The sequence below is a fragment of the Pleurodeles waltl genome, chromosome 3_1, assembly GCF_031143425.1.
Source record: "Pleurodeles waltl isolate 20211129_DDA chromosome 3_1, aPleWal1.hap1.20221129, whole genome shotgun sequence".
Taxonomy (NCBI): Eukaryota; Metazoa; Chordata; class Amphibia; order Caudata; family Salamandridae; genus Pleurodeles; species Pleurodeles waltl.
The window spans coordinates 1,722,915,457-1,722,938,757 of record NC_090440.1 but is presented as its reverse complement, the minus strand read 5'-3'; the positions used below and the strand labels follow the sequence as shown (position 1 = coordinate 1,722,938,757).

General features: G+C 45.0%; 1 protein-coding gene across 1 annotated transcript in view; it reads right to left on the bottom strand.

Moving 5' to 3' along the window:
• Positions 1 to 23,301, bottom strand: part of BARD1 (BRCA1 associated RING domain 1) — a 454,311-nt gene that overhangs the window by 123,178 nt on the left and 307,832 nt on the right. The window lies entirely within an intron of this gene.

The window sequence follows — 23,301 nt, the reverse complement described above, 5'->3', positions numbered from 1 at the left end:
GTTGACCAGGACCTCCCAGGCAGTGTATCCGAAGAGGGCTCCAGGGACGATGGATCGAGATTCAGGTTTGCCCCGGTCGAAGGATTTTCATCTCTAAAAAATGACTAAGTCTGAAGGTAAAAATCTCCACTGTGGGCTACCGCGACACATATCCGAGGAAGAGTTCCAGGAGGTCGGACTGGACTGCCGACTTGGTCCCACTGAAGAAAATCTTCAATAAAACGACTAAGTCCGAAGGTAAACTTTTGACCAAGGCCTCCCGCGAGCTGTAGCCAAGCAGGGCTCCATCGCGGTCGGCCTCAAACTTTTACTTTGCCCCGGTCAAGGTGCAAACAGATTGGTGCTATTCGTATCTAAGTGCTAAAAAGCATTAATTCTTTACAAATTCATATCTCCGGTTCCCCTTATCCGATTTTTATTGTTTTTGTGTCATTTTAAAGATAAAAATATAATCTATTTTTATACATTGGTGTTACATTTTTATTGTGTTTTACTTATATACTATTTTTTTATTTTGAAATGCTTTACACTAGTCTCCTAGGTTAAGCCTTGCTGCTTGTTGCCAAGCTACCAAGGGTTGAGCTAGGTTTAATTTATTGAGACCTAAGTGGAGGTTAGTGGCCTATTGCTAAGTGTAGGTACTTACCTGCCCTTACCAATAATCCATTTTCCAACACTCCCAGGTCTTAAAAATCTGCCCTAGATCACTGAAGAATTTCTTGAATGAAAATAGAAAAGGACCACCGATCAACGCCGAGTTGTTCTTCTTAAGTGACACCTTGTGCCTTGGCTATGTACCACAAACTCTACCAATATCGTTTTTTTCCTCTCTCTGGCGATGTGTGTTGTCTAAATGCTGCATGTGCCGCTATCAATCTGGGTGTCTCCCCACTCAGTTTGCAAACATTCATTCCTTTCGATTTACGATAGCACAAATGGCATGCACTTGCAAAAAGCCACTGGTAACACATTAAAGCCGGGTTGCATGATCCTTTACTGGAAAAGTTCATTGTTCACCAGAAGTTTTGAATTAATTGTGTGTCTGGGCATTTGGTACATGTTCAATAGATAGAATCTAGTGCATACATTAAATTGCTTTACTGAAGTTGATGGAAAATGTGGTTTAGTGCAAGTATTCTGAATTTCCCCATGTATTAGGTCCAACACAGACCAGTATTCTTTTTTTCCGTTGATGAGGAGATGCTTCGGTTCTTGTGAGGCTTTCAGACTGTAACAGACTGACTTCTAAGATAGGCTTCTCCTCGTGAAACTGCTTTACTTAATGGGTAGTAGTTTTGAAAAGTGCAAAGCGATCATCCAGGAGTGACCAACATACATTTGCTGGCTATTTCCACTTTTCCAGTTTACTGGCATTGCTTCATCAGTGGGTAAATGTGAGGGTAGAATAGGGAATTCATTGCTCAGTCAAGGCTAGTGACTTGTCCACTAAGACCAAGAGTTGTTAATTTTCTTTCCCTTTAATGAAATATTCTTACAGTTAATGCTGCCAGAATTAATGTTCTGTCCTCTGGTGAAGGAAGTAGCTTTCTGACATCTGTAATGAGAATTTGAGTATGCGTTTTATTATCTAGGAGGACAGCCTGTGGTGCATTGGTTTGTGTAAGTGACTGAATGACTTATCAATGCAACATAATCCCAAAGGTCTCTTGGCACTCAGGTCGAAAGAGAAAGTACATGGAGAAGACTTCTAACAAAACAGATGTGCTTTAAGATCCACGTGGAAAGATTTGTGGTTGGCAATTTGTCGAAAAGCAATCTTTAAATTATTATATTCATTCTATGAACTTAATACTTTGAATGAGATCTAAACAGGGGAGGTTAATGATTTTTTTGTGGCATATCTGACTTTAAAACAGGCAATCTCTGTCACTAGGCACTGGACAAGTCAATGCCAAGGCTATAGTCATGTACTGCCAAATCTGCCATGTCCACCACAACACTGATCACCTAGTAAGATACTTCACTCACCACTCAAGTGAAACCTTGCTCTCCACCGGTGAGGACAACCTCTGCAAATCTCTCAACTGGCTTCTATAAGGATTAATCAGATCCTCCCCGAAGTGCAGTGGAACTAGCAGGCATCCTATTGGTGAATGAAGGACTGCAAATCTTACCTCTCACTGTCCCTACCTCCTATCTCCCTTCAATGAGTAGTATTAAGGTTTATATGGAGGTCGGGACTCCCTTCCTGGCAACAGACATTATCAATGAGTGCCCTTGTGATTGAGGCCTGTAAAACAAGGGATCCTGTTCAGACGATTTACATTTTTTCAACACATGATGAGCCACCGACCTTTATGGCTCAAGTAACAAAAATGTACGTTGTTGGCTCTAATAAGCCAAGGACTAACGGTGTCGGAGATCAAGAAGGATCTCTGTGTCCAAAGGGAACATTCATAGGAATATTACGTTTTGTGACACACCCCGCCATAACCTTGTGTAATTGTGTAATTATTCATTTCATTCACTGACAAGGGTCTTGTCAGAGCTCTGTGTATGAGCTTTAATGATGATTCTGAGATAATTATGACAGGTCTGATGTGTCCTTCTAGCTAATGATCTAGGGGTCCTTCTCCCTTACAGGCAGAACATTAAAGAGCAGGGAACACACTTCAATTCTGTGATCTTTCTTTAAAAATGCCAAAAACCTATGTTTGCCTTTCTTCTCAGACCCCCTCATTTGACAATTTTTTACAAATGTGAAACAGGTGTGGCAATGCACCATAATGGCTGACTTGGAAAAACATCTTAAAACCCCCAATTCTGAAAACATACACCTTTTTATAAATTATGTAATCCCCAGTGAGATACAAACGTGCGGGAGTACCTGGGTATGCTATCCTTCTACCTGGCAGTATACATATGTCAACCTGAATAGCATGATGTCCGAGGTGGTGATGAGACGCATGCTGTCTGATGGTACGTACTGATTTCTGCTGCAGCACCCCTGCAGTATCTTAGCAGCTCCAGTGGAGCTCTGCATTCGTGAATTACTGCGTGCTCCTCTGGTCCTGAAGCAGACCACGTGTCCCATTACAAACTACGATTCAAAATTCATTTGTCCAGGTCTCTTGGAGCGCAAGCTTCACTAACCTGCAATCTTACTCAGTTAGGCACAGAGTCCCTGGTCAGAGATTCCCGACTGGCCGCTGCTCAAATGACACGATTAATGTCCCACTATTGCAAACTCCCAGCCCTCCAAAGTTACTAATGAGCTGGTGGCTGGCATTTTACAAATGCTGCAGATTAAACGATAATTGGTTAAACCTCAGCACGGCATCACGGGAGTTCCAGCCCATTAAATGCTGTCGTGCTGTTCTTGCACAGGCATGCATCATCTGTAAGGCTCCGGCTTACTTTAAGGTTTAGCTCACATTAAATGAAGTAGATTTATTTGAAACAGCTGTCAAAAAAAACAGACCCAAGCTCATGCACGGCTTAAAGAGTCCACTCACTTTATGAATAGCATGGTTTCATTTTCTGCTCATTTACATCTTTTAGCAAGATTTATATAATGTTTTCAAGAAAAAATATTGCAAACCTTTAATTAAAAGATCTTATTTTGCACAAAAAGTAACTATTATCGTTGGAAGCTGTAGCTCGGAATCTACACAGGAGTCTGCCAACATCATGCCTTAAAATCAGGGGAGGGACTGCATAAAGAGCACAAGTGTTGGGGAGGAGTCCCACCTACCTGAAAATTGAGCGACCAAGTACCAGTCCTATAAATCTATAAATAGCTTCCAAATAAAGTTTCAAGTATCCGCATACTGGGGTAGGGGGAGGCAATTAGGTAAATGTTTAAATCGGGTGGCGAACTGGCAGATATGCCATGAATATTAGGCCTTGCCTACAGACAGCATTAGGTGTCTGTCTCGAGCTACTGTCATAACACAACATACACACAGACATATACATAAAGGAATTTTTTGGCAGCCTATTCAGGCACTAGTTACTGTGGACTTCGGAATAGACTAAAAGGGTTGTCCATCATCGCTGGTGCCATTCCATGGCATTTTATGAATGTAAACATCACAAATAGTACTTCTATGTATGTACTTTTTTTTTTATCCACTGAGAACCCTCTGCCCTTGCACTCTCTCGGTTTCCTCCCCCAACACCACCCTCGCTCATTCTCTGCGGCTTTCCCCTCATCATTTTATTTTCTTATTTATTTTCCTCCATCCAAGGGCCAGGCAACTGTAAAGCGGTGAAAGCTGCTTATTTCCATTTTCACACTTCTGTGCACTTTATCTTTACTTTACCATGCTAAAATAACTGTCGGGAACATCTGAACAGTACAGTAAAACAGCCATGATAGCCTCCAGTGCACCACGAGGCATGCGCAACCATGCACACACAAAGGGCACCTTGGAATAGATATAAAGCATTATGTGATGTCTGTCATGTGCACTTGTGTTTTAACCAGCGGCAATCATTTTGGCTGTTTTACTTTACCGTTCCACCACTGCAAACATTTAAGAATGAAAAAGTAAAAATAAAGAAGCAATGGTAAAGTCAATAGTTTTCGGCCTCTTGGATTCGCACGATGTATGCGAATTAATGGAAAAAAACCTGACAAACCATATTGAAGGGAACCAAATCGTGGAAAATAAATTTTAAATAAAGACAATCCTAAGGAAATGCACAAAAAAAAAACTAAGTTTAAAGGAAACATTTTTAAGTAATGATAATTTAAAGGAAAAATCCAAACTTACATTAAACTTGGACGGAGTTTAGGACTAGTTAGGGTTTTTTTGAGTTTCCGGGTGGTAATGTTAAGTGAGTGATGAGAGATTTTAGGGGTGAGGAATGGATCAGGCAAAGAAAGGGGCTTTTATTGGTCAGAAATGGGTAGCATTGGGGGGTTGTGAGCCTTTTTTTTAGGTATCAGGAGTGGGAGGAATTTAGGATTCGTGAGGAGTTTTTAGGGTTCACGGATCAGTGGAATTTAGGAGTGTGAGGTGTTTTGTAGTGTAGAGGTGTGGAGGGGTTTTAGGGTTCATGGATGGGTGGAATTTAGAGTTGGTGAGGGATTTAAGTCTCAGTTATGCATAGAGGTCAGGGGTGGTGAAGAGTTTTTAGGGTTCAGGATTGCGTGGAGTTTAGGGTGGTGAGGGCTTTTAGGATTCAGGGTTGGGAGGGGTTTAGATGTAGAAAGAGGTTTTAAGTGTTCAGGGATGGGTAGAGTTTCGGAGTGGTGAGGGCTTTTTAGGGGTCATTGATGGGAGGGTGTTGAAGGGCAGTGAGGGGTTTTAAGGTTCAGGGATGGGTGGAGCCTATGTGTGGTGAGAGGTTTTGAGGGGTCAGGGATGGGTGGGGTTTAAACATAAAAAGGTGTTTTTAGGGTTCAGGAATGGGAGGAGTTTGGGGTATTGAGGGGTTTTACTGTTCAGCGATAGGTGGAGTGTAGGGGTAGAAAGGACTTTTAATGTTCAGTGATGGGTGTAGTTTAGTTGTGGTGAGGGAATTTTAAGGGGCAGAATTGATGGTGCTTAGGGGTGGTGAGCGATTAGCAAATTAAAAGCATCTGTAGTGATTATTTGAAATAATTATCCCTGTAATAAAGCACTGAAATAAATACCTCTGACAAAACACTCTGAAAATAAAGTCCCCGACCATTGTGTTTACACATTAAAATTAAGCAAGCGTATGCCAAATTAGATCAGAAGAATGTTCTATTAATTGGTTTCTATGAAATGGTAAATGAATCATTCTGAAAACTTCCGTTAAACAGTTTAGATTTATGGTCACTACAGAAGTGCCTGCTTCCCTGGGCCAATACTGAATAGTGACCCTCCGTCTTGCAAAGCCACAGTTGCTAGCTCGTATTAGATATATGTGGGAGGGTAACAATGCGTCCCAGTTAAGCACAAGGGTTCTGGCTTCTCTCTCTGATATACACATTCAGAAAGTGGAAAGGGTTGATGGTAGGCAAGGGAAGAGTTTGTATGAACTGGTAGGGATACGATGGTTACAATAAAAACAGTAATAACTGTGGCAAATGTGTTGTGGTCTTGGCTGGACTCTGACATCATTGATCAGTGATGTCAGAGAATAGAAGGGAGATGTCCTCAGGATTCTGAGAGGGACGGTTGGAGAGGAGAGGAGAAGGAAGAAGCAAGTAAGCAGCAGGCACTGTTGTGGATGCTGTATAATAAAGACTTACCAAAGAAGTCTTGGATTCGTGGATATACATTTTGTAACAGTGGCAACGAGGGTCCTACAGCATCCACCGAACCTGGCGTGTGATAGACTGTCAGCTGGGCTTCTATCAAGATCTCTCATTTGTGAAGAAGAGCTGTGATGATTCCAGCGTTATCCTGATGTTTTGGGTGCTCGTGCGTGGCAGTAATAGAAGCTGTTATCTTGGTATTCTGCAACTGTGTCAAGTGCGCCGCAGGTTTGTGCGCACTGTGATTTTGCTGAGTTGCGGCGGCCGAAAAGAAAAGGTATTTGGGCGTTTTTTTTTTTTTGTTTTTTTCATTTTTGGTAGGTTTTGGGGCGACGGCTCGAATGAGAAAAAAAAAAAAGAGGAAAAGACGAAGGAAGCTGTGTGGCAGCAGGGTCTCAGGCGCGTGCTGGCCGTATTTGTGGCGGCGCTCGAACGCGCGCTGAAGTTCAAAGAAGAAGCAGGAATCCTGCCATTGCACGCGCGCTGCGCGTGTGATTTCAACAGCATTTCAAAGCGCGCTGAAGTTCAAAGAAGAAGCAGGAATCCTGCCATTGCACGCGCGCTGCGCGTGTGATTTCAACAGCATTTCAAAGCGCGCGTTGAGTTCAAAGAAGAAGCAGGAATCCTGCCATTGCACGCGCGCTGCACGTTCAACAGCATTTCAAGGACTCTGTCCCGGCAACGTGACACAGCGTTTTCCCAACACTTGTTTTTCATTTTGTTACATCGCGAGACTAGTGCGAACGTCAGATCTCGTGTGTTTTACAGCTTGACAGTGTCTAGACTGCTAACTTTTGTTTTTCAGTGGCACAAAACCATATTTTCATATACTTTGTTCCTGGTAATGTTGTATGTTAGTAAAATAGAAGGATATGTGAATAATATATTATTCTTGACCTTAGTATTTAGTGGTTTTGAACATTTCATTGTATTGTTATTTATTTATTAATTTATTTTTCTTGGAGCATATTTTCTACACTATGGCTCATATGGCTACTCTCAGCTGGCCCAACCACCACAATTTTTATCTGAACGTGGGGAACCCATTTTACCGTGGAAAAAATGGATTAACCTTTTTGAATCTTACTTGATTGGCATTGGTGGTGAAAAATGTTCGCCAGCAAGGAAACAAGGAATTCTTCTGCATAATTTAGGTATTGAAGGGAGGAATATCTATGACAGCCTTGATCCAATTATGATTGGCACTGCAGATGGCGATCCTAGGGATGTATATGATATGTCAGTCATGATATTGAAGAAACATTTTGATACCCGAAAAAATGTAGTCATGGAAAGACATAAATTCTTCATGAGAACTCAAGCTAGAGATGAAAGAGTGGGAAATTACGTTGCTTCTCTTAAGACACTAGCGCAGACTTGTGAATTTGCTGGGTTGACTGATTCTCTTATCAGGGATCAGCTGGTAAAATGTACCAATAATCCAAGAGTGCAAGAAAAGTTATTAGCAAAAAATCCCTCCCTAGAAGATGCTGTTGCTATTGTGGAGAGTTTGGAGCATGCTGCTTCCTGGGTCAAGGAAATGAAGAACACCACTTCGAACTGTTTAGCTGACTCCTCGGTTAATCCGGCGATAGCTAGAATTTCTACCCAAGAAAGTTTACAAGAGAGGAATATCATACAAAGACCAGTGGCAAGTCATCTAAAAGGGGGCAGCGAGATGTCCAAAGAGCTCAAACATAAATGTTATAAATGTGGCAGTTCTGGACATTTAGCAAACAATCCGAGATGTTTTGCTAGGAATGTCAACTGCAGGAATTGTGGAAAGAAAGGACATTTAGCAAAAGTTTGCAAAAGTTTAAAGATAAATGTGATAGATGAAGCAATGTCAAGTCAACAATTGATCTTAAATGTGAAGTGTCCTGGTACTCAGAATTCCTCTATAAGTAGTGACACTAAGTTAGTTACGCCAAATTGTGATATAGAGATTGATGGTAAAGTTGTTCCTGTCCTTGCGGATTCAGGATCCCCTTTTACCTTAATAGGTGATAAAAACTGGGAGACAATTTTTGGTAATGACCACATTGAACTTTTCCCTCCAGACATTAACCCCATAGGCTATGGTGGACAGAGAATTGATTTATTTGGCTATTCATTGATGACAATCAAATTCAAAGGGCGTGAGACTGTAGGGAAAATTTATGTGGCCAAACGAGGAGACAACTTGTTGGGGTGGAGACATCAAAAAGATCTGGGCATTATTCTCAACCCAAATTCCCCTGAACAAGTTCTTTCTATATCTCATATAGGAAGTGATGCTTCAATTGTGAATGAATTTCCTGAAGTGTTCAATGACAAATTAGGATTGTTGGCGGATTTCAAGCATAAGATTATTTTGAAATCTTCTGCCAAACCAGTAGTACATAAAGTAAGGAAAGTGCCTCATCTGATGTTGTCTCCGTTGCAGGATGAGCTTAATAGGCTGCTGAGTTTGGGAGTTATAGAAGAAATTGAAGCTTCGGAATGGTTGGCTCCCATTGTTTTAGTCCCCAAGGACAATGGTTCTAAAATTAGAATGTGTGTGGACTTGAGAGGTCTCAACCAGTGCATATGGGTAGACCGCCAACCTTTGCCAAACATTAATACTTTAACCATGCTCTCACAGGCCAAGGTATTTAGTGTGTTAGATTTATCTGCGGCCTACCATCAAATTTTACTTCATGAAGATTCAAGACACTTAACTTCTTTTGTTACGCCTTTGGGAGCTTTTAGGTTTATTAGGATGCCTTTTGGCTTAGCGTCGGCTGCTGCGTGCTTCCAAAGAATAATGAAGGAAGTGCTTAAGGGTTTGAGTTTTGTCTTATTCTTCCAGGACGATATGCTAATTTATAGTGAAGATGAAGAGGAGCATGACATTGTTCTCAGAGCAGTGTTGAGGAGATTAAAGGATAAAGGATTAACATTAAAAAAAGAAAAGTGCAAGTTCAAGGTTGGAACAGTTTCTTATCTAGGGCACACCATATCTGGTGATGGTATTAAACCTAAAGTGACATTGGCCAAATCTATCATATCAATGCCCACTCCTTCTGACAGAGATCAAGTGCGCTCATTTCTTGGTTTATCAGAATACTACTCGAAGTTCATTAGAAACTTTGCGAGTGTAGTACAACCTTTAAGAGCTATGCTAAAGAAAGGTGTGGATTTTGTGTGGACCTCGGAGTGTGAAGAGGCATTTGACATTGTTAAATCCAGAATTGGAGAGATGCCTACACTGGGTCATTTTGATACTAGGAGGAGAACTTTGCTGTCTACGGATGCTAGCCTGAAGGGTTTGGGTGCAGTTCTCTCGCAGTTGGTTGATGGTGAGGAGAAAGTAGTGGCTTTTGCTTCTCGATCTCTTAGAGAAGCAGAAGTCCGCTATTCAGTAATAGAGCGGGAAGCTTTGGCATGCAATTGGGCCGTTAATCACTTTAAGTACTATCTATGGGGGTTACCCTTTGTACTTAGAAGTGATCACAGACCTTTAGTGCAGATGTTTTCATGCCGTAATATAGAAAACACAACTCCACGTATCAAACGTTGGGTAGAAGATTTAATGGAATATAATTTTCATGTGGAATACCTACCAGGAAAGGAAAACATTCCAGCAGATTTCCTTTCTAGATTACCTTTGACGGACTGTACTACCGATGATCAGATTCCAATTTTGTGGATTAAAGAACCAGCTATTGATAAGGAAGGATGGGAGTCAGAATGTGAACAAGACACTGTTCGCATGCTGGTTTCAGAATATGTTGTGAAGGGTTGGCCTGATTTATGTAACTGTCCGGATGGTGTTAAAACATTCTGGAATGTCAAAGATAAATTGAGTATTGTTGGAAATGATCTCTACAGATGTGATAGGTTGGTTCCTCCAGTTGGGTTGTATGAGAAACTGATCAATTTAGCTCATGAGGGACATTTAGGCAGGAATTTAACCAAAGCTAGTGTCAGGGAATGCTATTGGTGGCCAGGCCTTGATAGACAGGTTGAAGCGGTTGTAAAAAATTGTATATATTGTGCAAGGAGTGATAAATCCAAAAGTGTAAGAACTGCTCCTTTATCCCCGGTTCGTGTTCCTGATGAACCGTGGTGCAAACTTGGATTAGATATTGTGGGACCGTTTGAAACTTTACCTCACAATGAGAGATTTGCAATTGTGTTAGTTGACTATATGTCCAAGTGGGTCACTGCTAGTTGTGTGAGTGCTATTATCACTAAAGTTGTCATAGAGTTCTTAAATGATGTTTTTGCATGTGAGGGTATTCCAAAAGTGATAGTCACTGATAATGGTGTGCAATTTATCTCATTGGAAATGAAGAAATTCCTTAACAATTTAGCTATCTCTCATTTTCGCACTGCTTTATATTCTCCCCAAGCCACTGGGTTAGTCGAAAAAATGAACCAGTTGCTAGTAGCTAGTGCACAGACTGCCATGGACAGTGGTATCCCTTTTAAAACTGGTCCTCAGGGAGAAGTTATGGACCCACAGGAATGCTCCTAATGCTGTTACTGGTATGTCTCCTTTTAGAATATTGAGAGGTAGATTGGCGGGTTCTAAACTTAATCCTCTGTGGTTGTTAGCTGACAAAGAGATTGGGGATTCACTGGATAGTAAAGATGTATTCCGACACAAAGTTATTGCGAATCAAGCAAAATATAAGGAAGCATTTGATGTAAGACATGGTGCTCATCAAAGGTTTTGGCATGTAGGTGACATGGTATATGTTAAAAAACCTTTTTGGTCAAGAAAAGAGACGTTTAAGTTTATGGGACCGAAGAAAATTGTGCAAGTGAGAAGGAATGTTGTTGTTCTGGAAGGGGGTGATGTGTGGAGCATGTCGCGCTTAGCCAAAGGTGAGTATGTTGGACCAATGACTGAGGGAATGTGCAAGGAGGAAAATATTGGAGGATCTGATCCTGGTCCTGGAGAAAAGATTAGAAGGAGTGTAAGGAATAAAACAACTCCCAAATACTTAGAGGATTTTACATGTTAAAGAAGCTATGGCAGTAACATTGTGTGTGGGATTACATATTTGATAATTTTGGAATATTCAATTTTTATTTTCATTGCATTAGTTATAGTTACATTTTTGACAAATGAGTTTACCATATTTTGTTTCCCTTTTATGGTTTTGCATTGTGTTAACCTTCTTTGTTTTTCCTTTCTTTGTATTCTTTTTATCAATGTGTTATAATGTATTGAAATATGGACAAGTTAAGTTTTACTATTTTTATGGGAAGGAGATGTGTTGTGGTCTTGGCTGGACTCTGACATCATTGATCAGTGATGTCAGAGAATAGAAGGGAGATGTCCTCAGGATTCTGAGAGGGATGGTTGGAGAGGAGAAGGAAGAAGCAAGTAAGCAGCAGGCACTGTTGTGGATGCTGTATAATAAAGACTTACCAAAGAAGTCTTGGATTCGTGGATTTACATTTTGTAACAAAATGTATACATAGAAAGAGACGGGAGTGATTCAGGTACCCAGCAGCTATAATTTTACCAATCAAATCCTGGACAAAACATCATCGGATTTACCTTTCATAAATTCACATTTGGGTGGGCACAAACAGTACAAGGGCATATGCCTTAGTTGTGTGTGCCCTTTCTACCAGGACATCTGCCATGCTCCAAATGTCATCAATTCTAGCCACAGGATTTCAGATGTCCTCAGTTGCACCTTTTTGTAGATAGTCAAGTTTTCTACTTCCCTCTTTTTTCTCTACTCTCCTCCCAAGCAGAGCGTAGAGGTGGATGCCTTCCATTTCTAGACCTGGCCAACTATTCTATACCTTACTGCCACGTTCTACAGTCCCCACATTCCTGCCTGAACCCTTCAGCAACCACTCAAGGTTGCAGTGGCAGTCCCTTTGTGCCTCTGGATTGCATGGTCCCCAATTCTAAATCAACTGTTGATACCTAAGAGCTAATTACAGATTTAAAGAAACATGGGGAGACGGATCTAACATCAACAGAAACTACTGTAAGCAAGTATGCTAGTCTGATCTCCAGTTAAACCACCAATGCCAGTCTGCCTTTTTTGGGAGCTACTACTTCTGACAGGAAGTTGGAGAACTAGAAAGCATGGTGGAAATACCACACGTTTTAAGCTCTTCCTTGACATATTGGTGTTATTGTTGGTGAATAACTAAGTCGTACCCTTCCACAGGGACAGGAAGATCAGGCTAATTTTTCCCCAGATGCATTTTCAGAGGCAGGGTCTATGTGAGACAAAGCATATGTAGCTAGAGTGTTGGAGGTTACCTGGACCGATCAGGGAATTAAAGACATAGGGGGTTATTCTGACTTTGGCGGGCGGCGGACAAAGCCCGCCAAAGTAACCCCGTCGAAAGACCGCGGGGGTCATTTCGACTTTCCCGCTGGGCGACCGCCAAAAGGGCGCCAGCCGGCCCAGCGGGAAAGACCCTGCAACAATGAAGCCGGCTCTGAATAGAGCCGGCGGAGTTGAAGGGGTGCGACGGGTGCAGTTGCACCCGTCGCGATTTTCACTGTCTGTCTGCATGACACCCGTTCCCGCCATCCTGTTTCTGGCAGTGTAAACCGCCAGAAACAGGCTGGCGGGAAGGGGGTCGGAATCCCCATGGCGGCGCTGCAAGCAGCGCCGCCATGGAGGATTCTCCGGGCCAGGGGAAATCCGGCGGGAAACCGCTGGATCCCCTTTTCTGACCGCGGCTTTACCGCCGCGGTCAGAATGGCCCTGGAAGCACCGCCAGCCTGTTGGCGGTGCTTCCGTGTTCCTCCACCCTGGCGGGCCATGACCGCCAGGGTTGGAATGAGGGCCATAGTGACAAGATAAATCCACCATAAAATTGGATTAAGACACAAACCAAAATTGCCTACAAGATGGTAGATTTAATCTCCTGAACCATCAACTATGGTAGTAGCCGAGTTCCCTCCTGAAGGCCCCTCCTAGTTAGTTATTTCTCGGACAAGCGTACTGTCAATTCCATAATGTTAGTTTAGTACTACTGCTCATAAATGGACTCTGGAGTTTAATCAAATTTCTTGAGGACTGTTGGTATAATGATGATTTCATTTTGTTAGGGATATTCAATAAGATGATGAGTTGCTATGCAGTCGAAGTAGGTTTGTTTTGTTTGGGCACAAATCACTGTCATACCGGTCACATGCATCCTCAATAGAGAAACGTTATGGAAGATGGGGATTGCTGCCAATTAATTACACCACTAAAATGAAGCAGCAATAAAACTATACTGTATACATTAAGGCCCTCATTACAACCCTGGCGGTTGGTGTAAAAGTGGCGGTAATATCGCCAACAGGCTGGTGATAATTACCGCTAAATTATGGCCATGGCCGATAGATCTCAGATAGACAGCCACTTTACCACACCGACCGACAGGGCGGAAACAACAGGCACCACGGCAGTAGCCGTCTACAGCCAAGGAGGAAGTCAATGTTCCACCTACCGTATTAAGACATGCCAATCCACCACCTTTTCCGAGGCAGTACCAACGACATCAAAAGCCTGGCTTAAACACTGCACAGAAGGGAAAGGACTCACCATTGGAGACACAGGGAACAACCATGCCGCCATGGAGCCCGAGCTGCATGTCTTCCCCCTGGTATTCTACATGATGCTCCACCACGAACACCAACAACGGCGAAGACGACGACGGTGAGTACAGCTGCCTAGAACACAAGGGGAGGGGGGAAAGAGAGTGACACACACACGGACAACACACACCTGACATACACATACCATACACACAACCGGATGCACAAGAAAACAAGTTATTCCTAAATCGGCAGAATAATGCAAAGACAACATGACTTTACTAAAGAGAGTGTAATAAGATCAACACAGTATAAAAAAAATATAGCCAATGTAACAGATATTTACAATTGTACAGTGCAAGGGACACTGCCCAGTCCTCAGTTTGCATGGGCCACATGGCCACAGGCCAAAGTCCAAGGCCCCACTTGTCACCTGCATCAACACGGAGAGAACACTTCAGGGGCATCAGTTGGGAAATAGGCAGGCAACTCAGGGGGATGGGAGACAGGGGGGCACCTCAGCCGGCAGATGGAATAAAACCTCTGGTTCTGGAGGGGGCAACATGCCCTGTGCTTCATCCTGGAGGGTGCAAGGCCACGGTCTGTCGAGTGGGTGACTTGCCCACATGTTTTGGAGGGGGCAACATACCCTGTGCTTGGTGCTAGGGAGAGCAAGGCCACAGTCTCTCAAGTGGGTGACTTGCCCACATGCTCTGGAGGGGGCAACATGCCCTGTGCTTGGTCCTGGGGAGTGCAAGGCCACAGTCTCTCAAGTGGGTGACTTGTCCACATGCTCTGGAGGGGGCAACATGCCCTGTGCTTGGTCCTGGTGAGTGCAAGGCCACAGTCTCTCCACTGGTTCTGGAGGGAGCACTGTGCCCTGTACTCTTGATCCTGGGGAGGATGGGTGTCTTACCCACTGGTTCTGGAGGGGGCATTGTGCTCTGTGCTCTTGATCCTGGGGAGGCTGGGGTTGGTGGGTGTCTTCCCCACTGGTTCTGGAGGAGGCATAGTACCCTGTGCTCTTGATCCTGGGGAGGCTGGGGTTGGTCGGTGTCTTACCCACTGGTGCTGGAGGGGGCATCGTGCCCTGTGCTCTCGACCCTGGGGAGGATGGGGTTGGTGGGTGTCTTCCCCACTGGTTCTGGAGGGGGCATCATGCCCTGTGCTCTTGATCCTGGGGAGGGCAAGGTCACAGTCTCTCAGGTGGGTGACATACCCACTGAATTTGCAGGGGGCAGGCTGCACAGCAGCCCATGGACGCAGGACTACATACCGTCCGCCGGCGGTGATGGCTGCTCAGTGGTGGTAGTGGTGCTGCTGCAGCTGCTGGTGGGGGAAGCCCCAGCCCATCCCCTACAACCTCGGATGGCTGCCCACTGGTGGTGGTGGTGGTGGTGCTGCTGCTGGTGGGGGGAGGCTCTAGCCCATCCCCTGCAGCCTCGGATGACTGCCCACTGGTGGTGGTGCTGCTGCTGGTGGGGGGAGGCTCCAGCCCATCCCCTGCAGCCTCGGATGGCTGCCACTGATGGTGGCTGCCCACTGGTAGTGGTGGTGCTGCTGCTGCTGGTGGGGGAGGCTCCAGCCCATCCCTTGCAGCCTCGGATGGCTGCCCACTGGCGGTGGTGGTGGTGCTGCTGCCGGTGGTGGGGTGAGGCTCTAGCCCATTCCCTGCAGACTCGGATGGCTGCACAACCATGGTTAGTGGTGGGGGCTCCGTCAGAGTTCCTGCCCCAGGCCCCTTGCCCTTCCTGTCTGCTGGCTCCTTGGTCTTCCTGGCAGCAGCTGGGTCAGGCTCCTTGGTCTTCCTCGCAGCCGCTGGGCAGGCTCCTTGGTCTTCCTGGCAGCAGCTGGTTCAGGCTCCTTACCCCTGAGGCTGCCTGGTGCAGGCTCCTTCACCATCAGGAAATGTGCCCTGGATCCTTTCCCACCACGAGTGGGTGTGGTGACTACTGGGCCCGTGGACTGGGTGGCTGAGGTGCTTGGCTGGGTTTTTGCCACCCTGGCCAGACGTGCAGGACGGGGGGCAGGGCGAGGGAAGAGGTCAATGGTGGATAGGACAAGCTTTTTAGGGATTTTGGGGTGGGAAGAGGGAGAAAGTTTGGGAGTGGAGGAAGAGGGAGTGATTGTAGGAGGTGTCTGTCTGCTGATGCTGGGTGCAGGTGCATGTGCTTATTTACTGTACAGTTGAATTGCAATGTTTGTACCTGGTTAAACGTATACATACTTAAAAAATGTGACATACTCCATACTTCTATTTTTCCCAAGGGTGTTTATTGAAGTGATAAGATATTGAGGGGCAAGTGCAATGGGATGGGGTGATGATGGAGGAAAGTCCAGGGTTTAGTTCCAGTCTGTAGCTCAGGTGCATTGTCCATGGGGACATAGGAGGGGAGCAATGGCAGTTTAAGGTGGGCAGGGTGACAGGGTGGGACACAAGGGTGACAATCAGGAGAGTCTCATTTCCTGGCAGGGGTCTTGGCAACAGTCTCTGGCTTCTGCCTGGATCGCAGGGAATGTTTGCGGGGTGGATCTCCTTCTACAGGGGGAGGGGTGCTGGTGGCCTGTGAGCCCTGTGGCTGGGCCTCCTGTCCACTAGTGGCAGCGGAGGTGGATGGAAGTTCAGATGTCTGGCTAGTGGCAGGGGCCCGCTGCTGTGATACTGCCTCTCTCATAATATTGGCCAGGTCTGCCAGCAACCCTGCTATGGAAACCAGGGTGTTGTTGATGGCCTGCAAGACCTCCCTGACCCCCTGGTACTGTTCCTCCTTCAGCCGCCTGTTCGCCTGCACATTGTCCACGATCTGGCCCATCGTGTCCTGGGAATGTTGGTATGCTCCCAGGATCTCTGCAAGTGCCTCCTGGAGTGTCGGTTCCCTGGGCATGTCCTCCCCCTGGTGCACAGTAGTCCTCCCAGTTTCCCTGTTGGCCTGTGCCTCTGTCCCCTGAATTGTGTGCCCTGCCCACTGCCACTGATCCCAGGTCCCTGATTGTCTTGAGTATGAGGTGTGCCCTGGGGTCTCTGTAGAGGTGGACACACTGCAGATTGACGTTTCCTGGGGACAGAGGTGTGGGTGCTATGGTGGTGTTTCCAGATGGGGGAGGCTCTGTGGTTGTTTGTGATTGGGCTTGGGTAACTGACTGTCCAGAGGTCCCTGATGGGCCATGGTCATCCAGAACTAGGCGACCAGAGTTGTTGTCATCACTGTGGGCCTCTTCAGTTGGGGGACTGGATATTGAGGCACCTCCTCTCTGGTGACATTGGCTGGGATACCTGTGGGGATGTAAATGATGTCTCATTGTTTCTGTGTGTGACATATTGTGCATCTGTGGCTTGCCCTCTTTGGTTGTATTTGCCCTGGTAGCTTTCACTTGTGTAAGTTGGTATGTGGTGGGCCACCTGATTCTCTCTAGTGTGCCTGCTTTAGTGATAGGTGTCCATGCAGGGCTGTGGGTGATGTCCATGCATTGGTACAGCATGCAGGGCTTGGCACTGGGATGAGTGGGATGTGATGGTGGGGTGTGTGGGAGATGGTGGAGTGATGGGAGTGAGAGTGAGAGTAAGGGTGTGTGATTGCATGCAGGTAGGTGGGTAGTAGTAGTAGAGAGTTGAATTACCAGAGTCCAGTCCTCCTCCTACTCCGGCCAGGCCCTCAGGATTCATGATTGTCAAGACTTACTCCTCCCATGCTGTTAGTTGTGGAGGAGGAGGGGGGGGGTCCACCACCAGAACTCTGTACATCGAGTTGGTGTCTTGCTGCAATGGAACATACCTTCCCCTGTAGGTCGTTCCACCTCTTCCTGATGTCATCCCTAGTTCTTGGGTGCTGTCCCATGGCGTTGACCAAGTCCACGATCCTCCGCCATAGTTCCATCTTCCTAGCTATCGATATCTGCTGCACCTGTGCTCCAAATAGCTGAGGCTCTGCCCTGATGATTTCCTCCACCGTGACCCTTAGCTCCTCCTCTGAGAATCGGGGGTGTCTTTGTGGTGCCATGGGTGTTGTTTGAGATGTGTACGTGACGGTGTGTTGGTTAATGTGTTGGGGTGTGTGATGTGGGGTACATGAGTGGTGTATAGGTGTGAGTAGTGTGTGGCTCTGGTTGTGTCAGTGGTTTTGCTGTCTCTCTCTGTAAGCAATTGTTTGCAGTCATAAAGGGTTGTGGGTGTGTGTTTTATAGTGGTGTGAGTGGGTTGGTGTGGTGTGTGTATGGGTGTCAGGTGTTTGTTGTTTGAATTGTCCAATGTGGTGTTGTTTTGTTTGTGTGTGTGTATTTTGAGTGCAGCGGTATGCACCGCCAATGGTTTACTGCCATTGAATGGCCGCCATGGTGATTCGTGGGTCATAATGTGATAGGCGTTGTTTTGTTGGTGTAACGGTGTGGGTTTGGATACCGCCAGTTTATCACTGACCTTTGGTGTGGGGGAATGTGTATGTGGCTGAATAGCGAAGGATTGGTGTGTGTGTGTCATAATATGGTGAACGGATATGCGCCGCGGTGGCGGTATGTTGGCGGCAGGCAGCCTGGCGGTAAGTGGGATTTACCGCCAATGTCATAATCAGGGCCTAAGTCACATTGCAATCTGAACGTTCCTGCAAAGCTGTACATAAAGTATTAACGTTAACACAACTGAAAATTTTTGCGAATTGAATAAGTTGCATACAGTTCAAAACCAGCCCCAAATTACTGCAGAGCAGAAAATCAAAATGCATAATTATCTGTAACGGCACGCACCTCATGTTAGTACTATATGATAACTATTCAGATTAAATAATTTTCGAAGATACCATACCAATACCCTTTCTGAAAGTGAGACAAATAACCATTACGTTATCAGCAGCGTTATCAAATATCGATATGGTGAAAAGTGTCCAGTATACTCTCCGTCCAAGGGTTCTCCAGGTTGGCAGTGTGTTGTCCCGAAATGCTTTTAAATTTGTTGAACAATAGACTTTCAACCCCACTTTCAAGGGGTCACCTCCAACTATTATCACAGCTCACTCTTTGTTGATCAGTCTTCCCAGTTAGTCATACTGGTCCTTTATGACTTACAAACTGCAAGGAACCACATTCAGCCATAGTAAAAGTGGATATTCACTCAACTGAACAAACCACTTTGGGCCTTTTCAACCTGGACAGACAAGCAGAAGACCAGAGGTCCCTTAAAAGAATTGAGTTTAAGTTCTGAGGCTAAACTGCCCAAGCATCCAACAGCTCTCTTCAACTTTTATCCTCCTAAGAATTCCGCAGTTCCTCTTGCTCACAGAGTTCTGTTCTCTGGATCTTTCTGACCAACCAGCTAACATTCACTATCCAGTAAGACAGCAAAATAAACACTTGTCAGACAAGCATGATCATCTACAATACCTGTAATCTAACCCAGCCACAAGCACACCTCATGTTGTGTAACAGGTTGATCTTTAAGAGAGTGATCCAAGCTCATTTTAATGCACAAACACAAAGCACACTGGCTACACATTTTCTTACTCACACACACCAGTGTCTCCCCACTGACCTCAAGGAACTAGAGGGCTCCACTGTCCGGGGGAGAGAACAGAAGTCTGCTTGAGTCTCTCTTCTATGTAACTTAACCTGCACAGTATTAACCAGCCAAAATGGTAAAGACGGAGTTGGAAGGTGTAGGAGAAAAATAAAGGGATGAATCCAGCAATGAAAACTCAATTTTCACCTTCTGCGTTCTTAGTGATTGCAAAAAGCACAGGAAAATAGCCCTATCCTAACTGCTCATTCACCCTGCATTCTGTATGTAGGCTCTAAAACAGTCCTAACAATGGGCGTTTTAGGGTCGAGCACGCAAGCTCTGTGGCCCCTATTGTAATCGCTCTGTGGGCTTTTAACTACACCCATCAGTTTTGTTGGTTCGGGGGCTTGCCTTTTAAAATCCGCTTGATTTCATTTGTGAAAGCCATGTGTACCTCATGACTTTTCCGGTGTTTAGCCCTCCTCGAGTTCATCAGCCAACTACTGAAAACATATGAGGCTCCATGTTTTCCACATGGCTTCTAGACTACTTTTTGTTTTTGTTTCCTATGCAGCCCGATCCTGCAGGGCAGAAGTTGAGCACTTTGAATGACATTGACCCTGTTACAAAGATAATTGCATAACTGCCGATATGTTTGACTACTAGCGAACTTCTGTTTTCTTTTGTGTGCTCCATCACGCTCATAGCTTGGTGCTTTAAATCAGCTCATTTTAAAATCTATGGTAAGTGAGGTTTGTGTGTAGTAAGCTATTTATATTCCTTCGGTCAGAAACAGATCTAAGCCCTTTATGTACATGACTTACTGATCAAGCAGCAATTTAATTGATGATTTATGTTTTTTGTGTAAGATGTGTTTACTTTCGTTGTCTGTCATAGCGGCCGATTTCTATTTATTTGCCTTCGGCTTTTTTGTTCACTGATTCCATACTGAAGCAACGTCTTTGGCTCCAACAATATGGAAGCTGGGAATGAGCTCCTTTGCTGAACCAGCTGAATTAGTAAAGCAATCCTGTTCTATTACAAAGGGGTTTTATGTAACGAAGACCGGAGGTGACGTTTGCTTTGTAAGTGGTGAACTTAACATGCATACACAGCAAAATATTGCCGCAGAAATACTTCTGACAACGATCCAGTATTTTAATTGCATCATTATGAAAGCCCATGTGCATGCACGCCTTTACTTTTCTTTCAAAGACAGCTGGAGGCACCGTATAGACAAACAGGTAGAGAACCAGATTTAAAGTTTTGTGAATGAAGTACATTCCATCAGGGTGGCTGAGTACATTAGGTCCGCCGTTCTGGCAGCTTCCCGTCCATCAAATGTAGACATCACGCTCGCCCAGGAGGAAAAACATTGCCCTTTAACTTCCCCGAGGGCAAGCGGATTCATATTCTTTGAGAAGAGAATCCAGAAAGGTTTTAATCATCTCCCTAGCACCAACGTTTGTAATCAAAGGGCCCTTCTGCAAGGAAACCAGCTATTTATTTTTTGAAAACTATTTTTGTTGGGTTTTTCATTTTGGGAAAAGAAAATAGAAGAACAAGATTGACAATTACGTTTTGGTGAATCATTGTTCAGTGCTCCATGTTGTGACACTACAAAATCATATGGAGTACAGCCTCATCGACATAGGGGCTATAGCATTTACAAATGTTCATATATTGGTTTTCAGATCATGTAGCAGAACTGAGTCAGTTCAAGTCAAACGTACTAAAGTAGATATCCATAGCCATTAACTTGTGGTATGAAAAAGAGAAAAAAACGTGGGAGGACACAACAGCAACAATATGGCTACACCTGCGAGTAGAATTGAGGAGTGTCATCTTATCAACGCAGTTGATGGGTGGTTGGAAGCTTGTGGCGGCACAGTCTTCTGAATATATCATGTCTGTGAACACAAGGGCTGAAATGTACATGCAAGGTGTGAGTGAAGGGTTGGGGGGTAGATGGGGGGCCGAGAGTACATCTTAGCAGTTGGGAATGAGCACCTTCCACGTTCTGGTTGGTTTATTAGAGCCGCTGGGTACGTATCTCGTTTTCCCCAGTACAAGGACACTTCTGACCAATGTTTCAGCAGGGTCAGTGACATTTTTACTAAGGGTGCCAGAAAAAACACAATTGTACCTCTGTAATAAATACAGGTTGCACCGATCTTTAAGTTTCCTCTCACATTGTGCCTGGCTGGTGTCACCTCCAACCAGAGGTCTGACTACACTTTGTTTATATTACAGTAGGTGTTGTGCCTCCTTATAGGGAGTTTTGGATGCCACCGTGGCCCAAGGAAGCAGGGTATTGTGGCAGTATTTTTGGATGACTTATTTGTCGTGTAATGTTTTTTTTGTGGAAGACGTTTGGCATGTTGTTAAAGCATTCTTCCAATACCTAATTGGACAGTGCTATGCGCAAAATGTCTTTAGTACTGTTTACTCCTTTTGATGTTTTCTGTGTGAAGAAGATTGATTATTTGGAATAATCAGTATGTGGTCAGTATTTTTAGCTGTTAGTCTCAGCACACAAAACAAAAAAGTTTAAACTGGGGGGCCTTTGTAAAAGTAGGTAAAATCCAGCGCAGGGGCTTTGTGGTGAGGCACACCATGTGCACCCTCCTTTTTGTGTGGGTGACTATTGTCACTACACTGGGTTGTACAGAACTTACTGTGGTGGCAGCGGCTGGTTTTACCTGAAAAAAGAGGACTTTTTTAAATCCGTTTTCTGCTGGCCCCTCCAATTTAAAACGGTTTGTCAGTCCCGTCCAACTGGCGTCTTCATTCCATGAATGTGGGACATGGATGTTGCATGCATATTTACACTATATATATAATATATATATATATATATATATATATATATATATATATATGTTGCAGAATGGGTGTGGAGAGTATGTGTTGCGTTTGACTGGTACAGCTCAGGAATCCATTTTGGGTCTTGTGGCAAATGGTGCACAAGATGGCATCTACAGGAAGCCTCCCAGTCAGCAGTGAACTTTAGAGAACTATTTCAAAGCATTCATGAGGTCCTATGAATTAGGTCAGACCACTGAAGTTATGGAAAGTCCACTCCTTGCCCCTTTCCTGCTCAATTTTTCCCCAAAGGTGTTACCTCCAACTTCAACTTGGCGGTGAGGTAGCTGAGAGAAGAAGTCTCTGCCTCTTTTGTGCCTATGTTTTGTATTTCCCTGATAGGGAGTTAACAATAACAGCCCTTCGTTCTGAGTGTCAGTTTCAATGTATTGAGCAACTGTCACTGACACGCGGACACTATCTACTACCGGTGGGAGGATTTACTTTACCCCACGCTTGGTTTGAGCTGTCAATTTCTACATCGGAGCCGGCCTGGAGCCTGACACCCGACGGGGGTAAGGCCTATTACGTTCCAAGGGACGCAGCACAGGCACGGTAACGCTCGGCATTATCACAACTTCCCTTATACAACAAAGGGTGTAATAGCAACCCGTCCAACTCCTCAAGTGCCCCAGGCACATTCTTACATAGGGCTTGACCATAACTGATTTGCCCTGAGTGGTCAGCACGCATCATGCCCAACTCACAATCCAACCTGACCACAGCTCGCACAATGGCTGGGAAACACCATTTTGAAGACCCCTCTTCCACATGTATGCTTCCACATTAAAAGTCTTTACCCAACTAATGGTCCCCCTGGAGAGGAAACTACACTTGATGGCTTCCCAATGCCCTCTGCCCTTCTAAGGGAAGACCAGGCCGGACCCTCCAGCCTTACACCTCCTGGGCAGGTGAAAAGTCTGGATCCTAAGTGAAAGGGAGCAGGAGAAGATGCGTAGATCTGGAGGCCTTTGCTTGATCGCCTGCCCAACTCATCCAAACCCGACTCTGACATGTTAGATCCCGAAATCAGATTTATCTGCGTTAGACGGAATACATCCCAGCACCAAAGTGGCCTCCTATGTGGCGGGGTGCCTAGGCAAACCGCTTGGCAAGGAAGTCAGAAAACGTCTTAAGGCGGAATGTCCTCACCACTCTCTCGAGGATAAAGTGGCATCCACCCCCGAGACTGATACCAGTATGGCAACCTTCCTAGCA